General features: G+C 46.7%; 1 protein-coding gene across 10 annotated transcripts in view; it reads left to right on the top strand.

The window, feature by feature from the left end:
- The window catches only part of POLR2K (RNA polymerase II subunit K), a 40374-nt gene that overhangs the window by 2323 nt on the left and 24611 nt on the right, over positions 1 to 13440 (top strand). The window lies entirely within an intron of this gene.

The following is a 13440-nucleotide window of genomic DNA, read 5'->3' as shown; positions in this document are numbered from 1 at the left end:
GAGGGAATGAGGTGTGGAGGAGAGAAAGCATACAGGCTGATAGAAGGGAAGAAAGATTGGATGCACAGTCAGAAGAAGAAAGTGCAACCAGAAATCACCAGACAAGGTAGGAAAAATTATTTTATTTTAAATTTAGCAAAGTGGAGGCAGTATTACCACAGTTTTCAAAGGAATTTGCCCAAATAACTTAATAGTTAACTGGGTAAATTCCCAGAGATGAAAACTTCCCTTCACTTACTATGCACAGTTCTGAATTTATATCTGCTGTCTATATTTTACAATATGGTCACCTTTTACTAAACCGCAATAGTGTTTTTTAGCGCAGGGAGCCTATGAGCGTCAATAGCAGCGCTGGGCATTCAGCGCAGCTCCCTGCGCTAAAAACTGCTATTGTGGTTTAATAAAAAGGATGGAGGGTATATTTGTCTATTTTTGTATGCTATAAAAACCAAATACAGAGAGAGACTGAGAGCTGTTGACGAAGAGCTACGTGTGTGTCTTTCTTCGATTCCAGCCAGAATATCAGCTTTGTGTTCAGCCAAACAGGCCCAGGTTTCGCACTGAATAAAGTATTTTATAATTTTTCACTATTCTGTTTACTTAATATTTCATAATAAAGTAATTATAAAATACTTTCTTTGTGTTTATTTGATTCCTATTCAAGAGAATTACTTTATATATAGTCAATATAGGCACAGAGTTAAATTTTTTAACATTTTCTAATGGTGGTGTGCCTCGTGATTTTTTTCATGAAACAAGTGTGCCTTTGCCCAAAAAAGGTTGAAAAACACTGCTCTAGACAAACATATTTTACTCCCTGGTGGAATTCTGTGCAAAAAAATTCAAAATTCTGTGCACAAAATTAGCAAATTTTGCATTATTTGTCAAAATGTAAACAATATTTTTGCTAATATTTTAAATATTTTGCTAATATTTTAAATGGAATATCCATATTCCATTTAAAACATTCATAATAAAAAGATTTTTTTCCTACCTTTGTTGTCTGAACGTTTTATTTTTTCCATTATGTTGCTTGGTTTCTCTTTTCTACTTTTTTAGTGTTTTCTAATTCTTTTTCAAGAGTTGCTGTCCATTGTCTTTTCTCCTCTTTCTTGTCTATTCCCTTACTACACCTGCTTCTGACATTGATCATTCCTTTTTAGCTCTTTTCTTTCCTTTCTTCTCCTCTTTTTCACTTTTTGGCTGCTTATCCAATTTCCATTTTCTCTCAGCCCTCCATTCCCTTTCAACGTATACCCCATGTCCATATTTTCTTCCCTCTATAACTGTCTCCGGTTTTATTAGTTTCAGGGTCTTTCTTCCTCCACCATTATAGTCCAGCATCTGCTCCCTCCTCCTTCCCTCCCCACCCTCATAGCCTGATATTCTCTTCAACACCTTACAGCAGGGGTGTCCAATGTCGGTCCTCGAGGGCCGCAGTCCAGTCGGATTTTCAGGATTTCCCCAATGAATATACATGAGGTCTATTTGCATGCACTGCTTTCATTGTATGCTAATAGATCTCATGCATATTCATTGGGGAAATCCTGAAAACCCAACTGGATTGCGGCCCTCGAGGACCGACATTGGACACCCCTGCTGTAAGGTGTTGAAGAGAATCCTAAGACAGAGAGGGAAGGAATTAAAGTTGGTGCATAGGGGGATGAGAGGGAAGGAAGTAAAGCTGGTGTACAGGGGATGGGAGGGAAGGAAAAATGCTGCACATGGGGGGAGAGAAAGGAAGAGTTGTTGGACATGGGTTGAAGAGAGGAAGGAGGTGGAAAGGGGTGAGGGAAAAATCCATTATATGGTGGCAGGGAGGCAGACATACATGGAGAAGGGAGAGAGAAATGTTGGACATATAGTAGAGGGAGAAATGGTACCTGGAAAATCGGATGCTCGATACCGAACGGTGCATCATAAGGGCTTCGAGGGACCTCAGCTTTCTCATCAGTCCCTCCTGGTCGAATCCTCGCTCAAGCGGTCTCATCCTGGGCAGGTCTATGCTTCAGTGCCTCCGGGCCGCGAGGGCAGAACCATGGATAAGTTTGGTCGACGCATCTATCAGAATTCGATGATGACGTCCCGAGTCCTGAATTACAATTTCCACTTTGCACTCTACTTGGAATTTTTTCTGCCTGTGCTTCGGAAATTCACACCTGGATACCATTCGCCTCAGAGCGTTCCTTCCTCCTCAGCGCTTGGATGCTCTTCTTCATCTCTGCCAGTCTGTGTCTTCTCGCCAGTCCATCTCAGCGAGACACATGATGGTCCTCCTGGGCCACATGGCCTCTACAGTTCATGTGACGCCGTTTGCCAGGCTCAATCTCAGAATTCCTCAGTGGACCCTGGCATCTCAATGGACTCAGGTGTCGGATCCGTTGTATCGACACATCATCGTCACTCCTGCTCTTCGGCAGTCTCTACTTTGGTGGATGACCTCTTCGAATCTATCCAGAGGTTTGCTGTTTCACACTCCTCCCCACCAGAAGGTTCTCACAACCGATTCCTCGACCTATGCCTGGGGAGCTCATCTGGATGGTCTTCGCACTCAGGGATTCTGGACCAGTGCGGACCGACTCCATCAAATCAATCTTCTGGATCTCAGAGCCATCTTCAATGCTCTTCAAGCTTTTCAACATCTGCTTCACGACATGGTGGTCCTCATTCGCACCGACAATCAGGTCGCCATGTATTATGTCAACAAGCAGGGGGGCACGGGCTCGGCCTCCCTCTGCCAGGAAGCTCTCAGAGTCTGGGATTGGGCGGTTCACCACAACGCCTTCCTCAAAGCTGTCTACATTCAGGGGAAGGACAATGTCTTGGCGGACAACCTGAGTCGTCTTCTCCAGCCTCACGAATGGTCACTCCATTCCAAGACCCTTCATCAGCTCTTCGCTCAGTGGGGGGCGCCTCAGATAGACCTCTTTGCGGCTCCCCACAATTTCAAGCTGCCTCAATTTTGCTCCAGGATCTACGATCCTCATCGCCTCGAGGCAGATGCTTTTCTGCTGGATTGGGGGAATCGCTTTCTGTATGCGTTTCCTCCGTTTCCTCTCATTCAAAAGACTCTGGTCAAGCTGAAGTCCGACCGTGCCACCATGATTCTGATAGCTCCTCGGTGGCCCAGACAACCTTGGTTCTCCCTTCTCCTTCAACTCAGCAGCAGGGAACCGTGCCTACTTCAAGTGTTTCCTTCACTGCTTACTCAGCATCAGGGGTCTCTGCTTCATCCCAACCTGCAGTCTCTCCACCTGACAGCTTGGTTCCTCTCAACGTAACTCCTCACCAGTTTTCCCAGGCGGTGAGGGACGTCTTGGAGGCTTCCAGGAAGCCTGCTACTCGTCAATGCTACTCCCAAAAATGGACTAGATTTTCTTCCTGGTGTGTTTCCAATTCCAAGGAGTCTCAGCGAGCCTCCCTATCCTCTGTATTGGACTATCTTCTACACCTGTCTCAGTCTGGTCTCAAGTCTACTTCTATACGAGTCCACCTGAGTGCTATTGCGGCTTTCCATCAGCCTCTACAAGGGAAACCTCTCTCTTCTCATCCTGTGGTTTCCAGATTTATGAAAGGACTTTTTCATGTCAATCCTCCTCTCAAACCGCCTCCAGTGGTTTGGGATCTCAATGTTGTCCTTTCTCAGCTTATGAAACCTCCTTTTGAGCCTCTCAACAAGGCTCCGCTTAAGTTTCTCACTTGGAAAGTAGTTTTTCTAGTGGCCCTCACGTCTGCTCGCAGGGTCAGTGAGCTTCAGGCCTTGGTGGCGGACCCGCCTTTTACAGTCTTCCATCATGACAAGGTGGTCCTCCGCACTCATCCGAAATTCCTGCCTAAAGTGGTCTCTGAATTTCATCTTAACCAATCCATTGTGCTTCCAGTGTTTTTTCCAAAGCCTCATTCTCATCCTGGAGAATCAGCTCTTCACACTCTGGACTGTAAACATGCTTTGGCTTTCTACTTGGATCGCACCAAACCACACAGAACTGCTCCTCAACTTTTCGTCTCCTTTGATCCAAACAAGTTGGGACGACCTGTATCGAAGCGCACCATCTCCAACTGGATGGCGGCTTGTATCTCTTTCTGCTATGCCCAGGCTGGATTACCCCTTACCTGTAAGGTCACAGCCCATAAGGTCAGAGCAATGGCGGCCTCTGTAGCCTTCCTCAGATCGACACCGATTGAGGAGATTTGTAAGGCTGCCACTTGGTCCTCGGTTCATACATTCACCTCTCATTATTGTCTGGATACTTTCTCCAGAAGGGATGGACAGTTTGGCCAAACAGTGTTACAAAATTTATTCTCCTAAGTTGCCAACTCTCCCACCATCCCATTGAGGTTAGCTTGGAGGTCACCCACTAGTGAGAATACCTGCCTGCTTGTCCTGGGATAAAGCAATGTTACTTACCGTAACAGTTGTTATCCAGGGACAACAGGCAGCTATTCTCACGTCCCACCCACCTCCCCCTGGGTTGGCTTCTCTGCTAGCTACCTGAACTGAGGAGACACGCCTGGACCATAGGGCGGGAAGGCACTGGCGCATGCGCGGTGCGGGCATCTCGAAACTTCTGAGTTTCTTCAAGCAAGACATGCTTGCAAGATGTCCGTATCGGGGCTCTGTCGGATGACATCACCCACTAGTGAGAATAGCTGCCTGCTGTCCCTGGATAACAACTGTTACGGTAAGTAACATTGCTTTTTGATAGCCCCCCCCCCCCCCCCCCCCCCATCTGTATGAAAAACATGATTTTTTTTTTTTGTTTAAATCTATTTATTAGTTTCAAAGAAAAATACAGAACAATTCAGCAATAAACCATTATACAACAGAACCTCCCACACCCCAACCCACCCATGGGAACAGCTACTGCCAAATCAAACAGAAAAGAATAGAACAATACAATCAATTCAGTAATCGACTACGTACAATGGGTGTCAAGAAAGAACAAAAAGGTAACCAGCAACGTAAATAGAGTGAACCATGCTTAGAGTCCATATTATCAATAGCCAGGCGCTCATACCCTGCCAGTTGGATCATCTGGGTCTGCCAATGCGACATCGTGGGAGTGTGCGGTGACAACCAGCATTGAAAGATAGTCTTAATACCCATAAAAATAGCTTTCTGAACGAACGCCGCAGCACCAGGACAAACTGGAATTAAAGTGAATTTTAAAGTGAAAAGAAAATGTTCCGTGGGCACCTAGGTACAATTCCAGAGAGTTTTGATGAACAAGCCAATGCGTCTCCAATAGGCCCGTATGCCCGGGCACAGCCAGAACATATGGCCCAGGGATGCTCTGGGGGCCACACACTTAGGACAAGTATCGGTAGATCGGATGTGGGCCCGATAAGCTCGGACAGGGGCAAAATAAGCCCGGACCAAGAATTTATAATATTGTTCCTTTTCCACAGCAGACACCAGAAGCCTAGCCCCCAGAAGGAAACTCCTCTTCAACACAGCCGCAGAGATGGGGATCTGCAAGTCCTGAGTCCATGCATTCGCCAAGGTGTCATAGTCCAAATCACCAGCCAACTCCTGTAGAAATCTGTGATGAAAACGCAGAGGTATGGGCACCTGAGCTGTTAAGCAAAATGCTTCAGAAAGTTTCTCCTGTGTCTCCTCTGTAAGAGCAGAGCCAGGGAGGGAATGAATATAATGCTGCAATTGACCATAACAGAACCAATCCCCAGCCTGCAATACAGAAGAGTCACATAACATGTGAAAGAGCTGAGGAGAACCATCCGGCTGTAAAACATGAAACAAAATAAACCCCGTCTATGCCACAGGGGAGGAGAGCCAGGGCCCATGCCAGGTGAAAAGTCCCCATTACTAGTTATAGGCAAGCACGGCATCACATCAGACCTAACTTCCAATTGAGTGCACAGTTGCTTCCAAATGTTTCGCACTGGAAATAACAATAGGTCCCCATAAGTCTGGACACGTGGAGGTAAACATTTCACATGAAGTAAATAAATGAAATGGTAGGGAGCAAAGGCCTGACACTCCACCCCTGCAGCGGAAAAATAATCAGTTCCACAAAACCAGTCATTCAGATGGCGAAGCTGACAGGCCACATTAAGATGGCCCAAGTGGAGCAACCCCATACCCCCCTGAGCAACAGGTAAAGAGAGAGTATGCACGGGGATCCTAGACTGCTTATCGCCCCATAAGAAGCCAAGCAAAGAACGATGATGTAACCGAATATGACAACGGTGGAGAAGTAAAGGCAGGGTTTGCAAAAGGTAAAGCCACTGAGGAATCACCATCATGTTGTACAAAGCAATTCTGCCGAGAAGGGACAAGGGGTAGGCACGCCAGGCACGCAAACGCTGTCCAGTTTTAGCAAGTAAAGGACATAGAGTAAAGAGAGGTCAGGTCTCGAGGAATAAGAATGCCAAGATAACGGATAGAGGACGAAGCCCATACCAAAGGAAAGGTACCCTGCCATGAATCTCGAACCTCCTGTTGTAAAGGAAGTGCCAAAGACTTCTGCCTGTTCAGCTGCAACCCAGAGAATAGATGAAACTCATCCTAAAGCTCGCAACAAGAAGCATTGTGGCTGAGCCAAAGCAAGCAGCAAGTCATCAGCAAAAGCTAACACTCACAGTTGAGAAGAGCCCTCCGGTAGCCCCACCAAGACATCATCACGTTGGATCGTGCAGAGAAGGGGCTCCAAGTATAACAAAAAGAGCAGGGGAGATAGAGGACAGCCCTGATGGGTCCCTCTGCCAACCGTAAAAGTGCGCGTAAGAATCCCATTCACCAAAACAGAGGCAGATGGAGTGGCATATAACGCCCGTAAAGCAGACCAGAACCAACCCCCCACTCCCACATACTCCAGAACCCGAAATAGATATGGCCAATGGGCCTGGTCAAAGGCCTTCGCTGCGTCCAAACTCGCCAATAGGCCCTGCATGGCAATCAATTGGGCTCGGGACATAGCCAACAATACCCTCCGGACATTAACCACTGAATGTCTGCCCTGCACAAACCCAACCTGCGCCGACGAGATGACATGGGGCAACAAAGGAGCCAAACGATTTGCCAGCAGGCGGACTAAGATCCACATTAATAAAACATGATTTTTAGTAACAATCCACACATCACACAAGAGTGTACCTAGGAAAAGGCAGCATCTTACATATTGCAGTGAGCAGTACATCAATACACCCATTGTAAAACTAAACAAGCCAGACTAGTACAGTTCAATCCTACACAGTCAATCCTAACTGAAAACCATGTCTTTCGAACACACAGAAAACACCTTCGCCTAGTATGGAATATGTAATTACAAACTAACCCCTCTCCCTTTTACAAAACTGTAATGTGGTTTTTAGCCATGGTGGTAACAGCTCAGACTTTCATAGAATTCTGAGCAATTACCACCATGGCCGATGCTAAAAAAAAAACAAAAAAAAACGCTCTACAGTTTTGTAAAAGGGGGGGATAAAATAGAAAAACGTAGACAAAGGTTAAATTGAACCACCAAGAAGCTGGACTCTGCATACAATGCAACACCACAGGAACAATGATGCATCTCCCCTAAAGCAAAAGAATAAATAAATAGAATTTTTTTTCTACATTGTCTTCTCTGGTTTCTGCTTTCCTCATAGTCTTGTCACTTTCTTCCTTTCATCCACTGTCTACCCTCTCTCTGCCCCTTCTATATGGCATCTTCTCTCCTTGTATTCCCCTTCCATCTCTCCCTTCACCCCTATTAGTCTGGCATCCATCTTCTTCCCTTCCCTCTCCCACACCCCCATGGTATGGCATTTCACTCTCCCTTCTCCCCACTTCCATCAGCATCTGCCCCTTTTCTTTCCCTCCAACCCAATTCCATCCAGTATCCTTCCCCCTTATGTCTCTTTCTCAGCATCTGCCCCCTTTCTCTCCACCACCCTTCCATACCACCATGACCCCCTTTTTCTCCCTCCACCACCCTTCTCTCCCTCCAAACCAGCAAGGTCCCATGATGACTGTTTCTGTTGCCTCTGCCTCTGGAAGATGTAAGTGACGTTGGAGGGGGGTGAGCCGGCAGACGCAGGGAGTTGCGACAAGGTTCTGCAATGACTGTAGCTGCCGGTCCACCCCTTCCGATGTCATTTACGTCTTCCGGAGACAGAGGCGCAAATGCAGTCATCGCGGGACCTTCCTGCACTTCAGTGCGGTTGCCGACTCTGATTCGGAATAAGTACAGCAGCCGCGCTGAGGTGCAGGTGCCATTTAGAGGAGCTCAGAAGGTTCTGGATGCAGCCGGCTGTGTACCCCCTAGGGCTGGCACCCGGGGCAGTCTGCCACTGTATGAGGGGACAAAAAATAATAAAAAGAATGGATAACTTGACCGATTTAGACATGTCATACAATTATAACCACAAAAATAAGTCATAAAATGTAATTCTAAACTCAAAAGACTCCAGACGAAAAGCAGACTATAGAAAGGAAACCAGAAAAGACCAAACCCATAGTACTAAGATTCAAATGCTAAAATCGGACATGTCCATTATGAAGAGACGTGTGGATCACCGCTAATTATAACGAGTGAGTCTTTAAAATAGGAGACAGTAACGGATAGCCCGACCTGGTGGATGGAAGTGATAAATACTGGAGCCAAAACCAGAGCACCTTGATGAAACTTGAATGGAAATATAGATACTATTTATACTTTTGAGTAAAATTGCAATGCAAACATGTCATAGAAAAGAATAAATAATGTGTAAACTAAAAACCAAGAACAACATATTGTAACACCAAACTCAGAATTAATGAAATTAACATGCTAAAAGAACTTACCTCCCCCCCCATAAAATAGCGCATATACATACTTAAAATGATGGCTGGTTACAAACAGTATGCCTAGACTATATAGACCTAAACAGGGCAAAAGTAAACGTATGGGAAATGAACAGCTGATAATACAGAGTGTATCTTGAAAACATAAGCCAATAGTAGCTCAAAGACAAGCCGACCGGTTAGATGAAAAGTGAAACCTTGGAAAGATCTAAAGTATTGTTCAAATGAGCTTCTATTAAAACCAAAGAATAAAACCACAGCACTCGGGAAAGTAAAAAAGGGAGAGCAAAATGGACTTACCGAAAAGGTCTCTGCATTGATGAGATAAACTCGTACGCAGAATAAATGTGAACACACGACAGTGGGGCTATGATATTTGATCTGTTGAAAGAGGCGCCAAAAAAGTGTCTGCAGTAGATTGGATGCACACTGATAGGGGAGGGGCATCGGGCTGTTAAAAAAGGCTGCTTTAATAAATAAATGAAAATACTGGTGAAAAACTAAATAAAAAACCAAAACCATGATAAAATGCTGAACCTGACTGAAAGTGGTAGTGAAAGTAGCATAAGGCACCCATAGTACTGTTAGTGCCAGAGCTGCTTAGAATAAAGAACCATGCTGTACATGAGGAGAAAAAAGAAAGAATGAGGTGATAAGATGTAAAGTGCTGGCCCCTCACTGCACCACTTGATAAAACTAAGGAGCAATATTCTAGAGCAGTGTTCTTCAACCACCGGTCCATGGACCGTGCCGATCCACAGAAATTTCCTGCCGGTCCACAGAGCCAGCACGTGCATCAGGCCCAAAACAGAGTTCTTCAACCGCCGGTCCACAGTGCGATCGATGCGGCGTTATCTTCGAACCAGCTCCCTCTTCCTAACTGATTCAGTGCACAAAGCCACGGGCAGCGGCTCCTACGGGCATCCTGCACCTGAATCGGAAGCCTCTCTGACGTTGCAACGTCAGAGGGAAGGCTTCCAGATGAGGCAAGGGATGTGCAAGGTGCAATTAGTACTATTATGGGGGCGGGGTCTGGGGTGGAGATTGGGTAGAGATGGGCAGGGTCTGGCCCACGACTTAGCCCAGTGTTCTTCAGCCGCTGGTCCACGGACCGATGCCGGTCCACAGAATAATTTTTTTATTTCTGCCGGTCCATAGGTGTAAAAAGGTTGAAGAACACTTCTAGAGCAGCGGTGCCCACACTTTTTAGGCTTGCGAGCTACTTTTAAAATGACCAACAATAAAATTTAAAAAAAACACAAAGCACACTGTATGCATAGAAAATGTTAATTATCATTCCTATTCCGGGGTTTTTTCAAAGAGGTCAAAGCAGATGACTCTATGCACTGTCACCTCAGTAACAACCATACAAAAATAGACAAATATACCCCCTCCCTTTTTACTAAACCACGATAGCAGTTTTTAGCGCAGGGAGCTGCGCTGATTGCCCAGGGCTGCTCTCGACGCTCATAGGCTCCCTGCACTAAAAACCGCTATTGCGGTTTAGTAAAAGGGGACCATAGTGTATGACAGCAGATTTAAATTCAGACACATTTTGATCACTAAATTTAAAATAAAATCATTTTTCCTACCTTGTTGTCTGGTGATTTCATGAGTCTCTGGTTGCACTTTCTTCTTCTGACTGTGCATCCAATCTTTCTTCCCTTCTTTCAGCCTGTATGCTTCCTCTCCTCCAGACCTCATTCCCTCCCCCAACTTTTTCTTCCTCTCTCCCTGCCCTTTCTTTCGGTTCATAGTCAAAAGCGCGCGCCGAGACAACGGAGTGCAAGGCGGAAGCCCGCACCGAAGAAAAATAGTGTTTTAAGGTGCTCCGACGGGGGGTGTTGGTGGGGAACCCCCCCACTTTACTGAATTCAGATCGCGCCAGCATTGGGGGGGGGTTTGTGGGGTTGTAACCCCCCTCATTATACTGGAAACTTAACTTTTTCCCTGTTTTTAGGGAAAAAGTGATGTTTTCAATATAATGTGGGGGGTTAAAACCCTCCACAATGCCGGCGCGATCTGTATTCAGTAAAGTGGGGGGATTCCCCCACACACACACCCCGTCGGAGCCCCTTAAAACACTGTTTTTCTTCGGCATGGGCTTCCGCCTTGCGCTCAGTTGTCTCGGTGCGCCTTTGTCGGCGCACACTTTTGACCTGTCACCCTGTCTTTCTCCCTGCCTCCCTTTCTTTTTTTTTCTCTCATGCCCCCTTTCTTTTTTTCTGTTTCTCTTCTTTCCTTCTTTCTCCCTGCCCTCCCCCAAGCCACTCCCGCTGCCATCGGGGAAGAGGCCACCGCCGCCATCGGATAACAGGCCCCAAAGCTGCCGCCGCCCCTAGCTCTCCCTGCTTCCTTGCGTCGAGCCAACCAGCATTCCTCTCCCCAATGTCAACTCTGCCGTTGGAGAGGAAGTTCTGGCCTAGCCAGACAGCGATTGGCTGGCCAGAACTTCCTCTCTAATGGCAGAATTGATGTCGGGGAGAGGAAGGCTTATTGGCCCAAGATCACAATCGACCTATTGGGCACCCCTGTTCTAGAGAAATGCGGCCGGGTCCTGCCTTCGCGGAAACAGAAAGTAGGCAGGACCCGGCAGCAAGAACAGGAAATGTAAGCTTCACTGACCTGTCTCCCGCCTTAGCCCATAGCGAACGCATGCTCCGGGGCTCTAACATGTGCGTGCCGGCTTCCCTTCTCTTCTCTCCCCCCCCCCCCCTCCCGGACATAACTTCCGGTTTCGGAGGGAAGAGAAGGGAAGCCGGCACGTACACGTTAGAGCCCCGGAGCATAAGTTTGCTACGGGCTAAGGCGTGAAATCTCCAAGCCGGTTTTTTTTTTTTAAAATGTTGAGCAGCGGCGGTAGCAGCAGGATTCACAATTGGATGATAGCCGGGCGGTCATCTAAATTAGCCGGGCGGAGCGCCCGGCTAAAAGGCCCTAGGGAGAACACTGCTCTCTCTCCCTCTTCCACCCACATGAGCAATGACACAAACTTGGTGACAGCACCAGGCTCTTCTTCTGATATCTTCTACTACTACTACTACTATTTATCATTTCTTTCTCATACAATCACACTCTGTTCCTTGATAAGTGGATTATGCATCCCATGTCGTGAGACTGCTTGTGGGAAGCCTCATTTAAGTAATTTTTTAGACCCTCCCCTCTTACCTCAGGACAGCCTTCTGAAACAGTAGGAGCCAGTATTTTCTGTTCGTGTTTTAATTTTTTCTTCTATTCAGTTTTTATGTGACTTTGCGTCTTCATGCTACAGTGGTTCCATGTGCCCAGGAGGTTGGCTGTGTACTTCCTGGATAGCTTGCACTTCTAGATCGGGCTCAGGGACATTTCCCTTGAGAGCTGGCTAATCCCAGGTTCATCTGCTAGTGGGTTTGAGCGCAGGCTGCGTGGCTCTGTGGAGGTATGTCTGGGATCGGGACTGACTGCGTTCATCTGCCAGGTCGTGCACAGTGTGTTCTGAGGGTGGTGGAGGTGCAGTCCAGTTTGCAAGGCTGCTTGAGGCAGAGGATCTCCCTGTAAGCTGTTTCAGCTTTCTTTATAGTAGCTCCTCATCACAGCATGGCACAGTGAGGGGGAGGTCATAGCACAGCATGGCACAGGGGAGGGAGGTCATAAAAAAATAGTTTTTGGGCATTTGGGGAGTTAGCCCTAGGTCCCCCACCCCTAAAATCACTGTATTTGGGGGGGTTCCTGTGCTTTTCCCAGACTATTTTTCTTTGAAAATTGCTCCCATGGTGGATTTTCCTGATTTGAACATAAGAATTGCCGCTGCTGGGTCAGACCAGTGGTCCATCTTGCCCAGCAGTCCGCTCACGCAGCAGCCCTCTGGTCAAAGACCAGTGCCCTAACTGATACTAGCCCTACCTGCGTACATTCCGGTTCAGCAGGAATTTGTCTGACTTTGTCTTGAATCCCTGGAGGGTGTTTTCCCCTATGACAGACTCTGGAAGAGCGTTCCAGTTTTCGACCACTCTGGGTGAAGAAGAACTTCCTTACGTTGGTAAGGAATCTATCCCCTTTCAGTTTTAAAGAGAGCCCTCTCGTTCTCTCTACCTTGGAGAGGGTGAACAACCTGTCCTTTTCTACTAAATCTATTCCCTTCAGTACCTTGACTGTTTCAATCATGTCCCCTCTCAATCTCCTCTGTTCAAGGGAGAAAAGGCCCAGTTTCTCTAATCTTTCACTGTACGACAACTCCTCCAACCCCTTAACCATTTTAGTCGCTCTTTTCTGGACCCTTTCGAGTTGTACCGTGTCCTTCGAGAGGGTTCAGAAGAGAGCGACACATTTGATAAAAGGTATGGAAAACCTTTCATACGCTGAAAGATTAGAGAGACTGGGGCTTTTTTTGCTGGAGAAGCGGAGACTTAAGAGAGGATATGATAGAGACTTACAAGATCACGAAGAGCATAGAGAAAGTGGAGAGGGACAGATTCTTCAAACTTTCGAGCACTACAAGAATAAGAGGGCATTCGGAAAAATTAAAAGGGGACAGATTCAGATGTTCTTCTTCACCCAACGGGTAGTGGACACCTGGAACGCGCTTCCAGAGGGAGTGATAGGACAGGGTATGGTATTGGAGTTCAAGAAGGGATTGGACAATTTTCAGAAGGAAAAGGAGATGGAAGGGTATA

Source organism: Geotrypetes seraphini, chromosome 2 (genome assembly GCF_902459505.1).
Source record: "Geotrypetes seraphini chromosome 2, aGeoSer1.1, whole genome shotgun sequence".
Classification (NCBI taxonomy): Eukaryota; Metazoa; Chordata; class Amphibia; order Gymnophiona; family Dermophiidae; genus Geotrypetes; species Geotrypetes seraphini.
The sequence above is the reverse complement of the archived record's forward strand: the minus strand, read 5'-3'. Positions and strand labels throughout refer to the sequence as shown.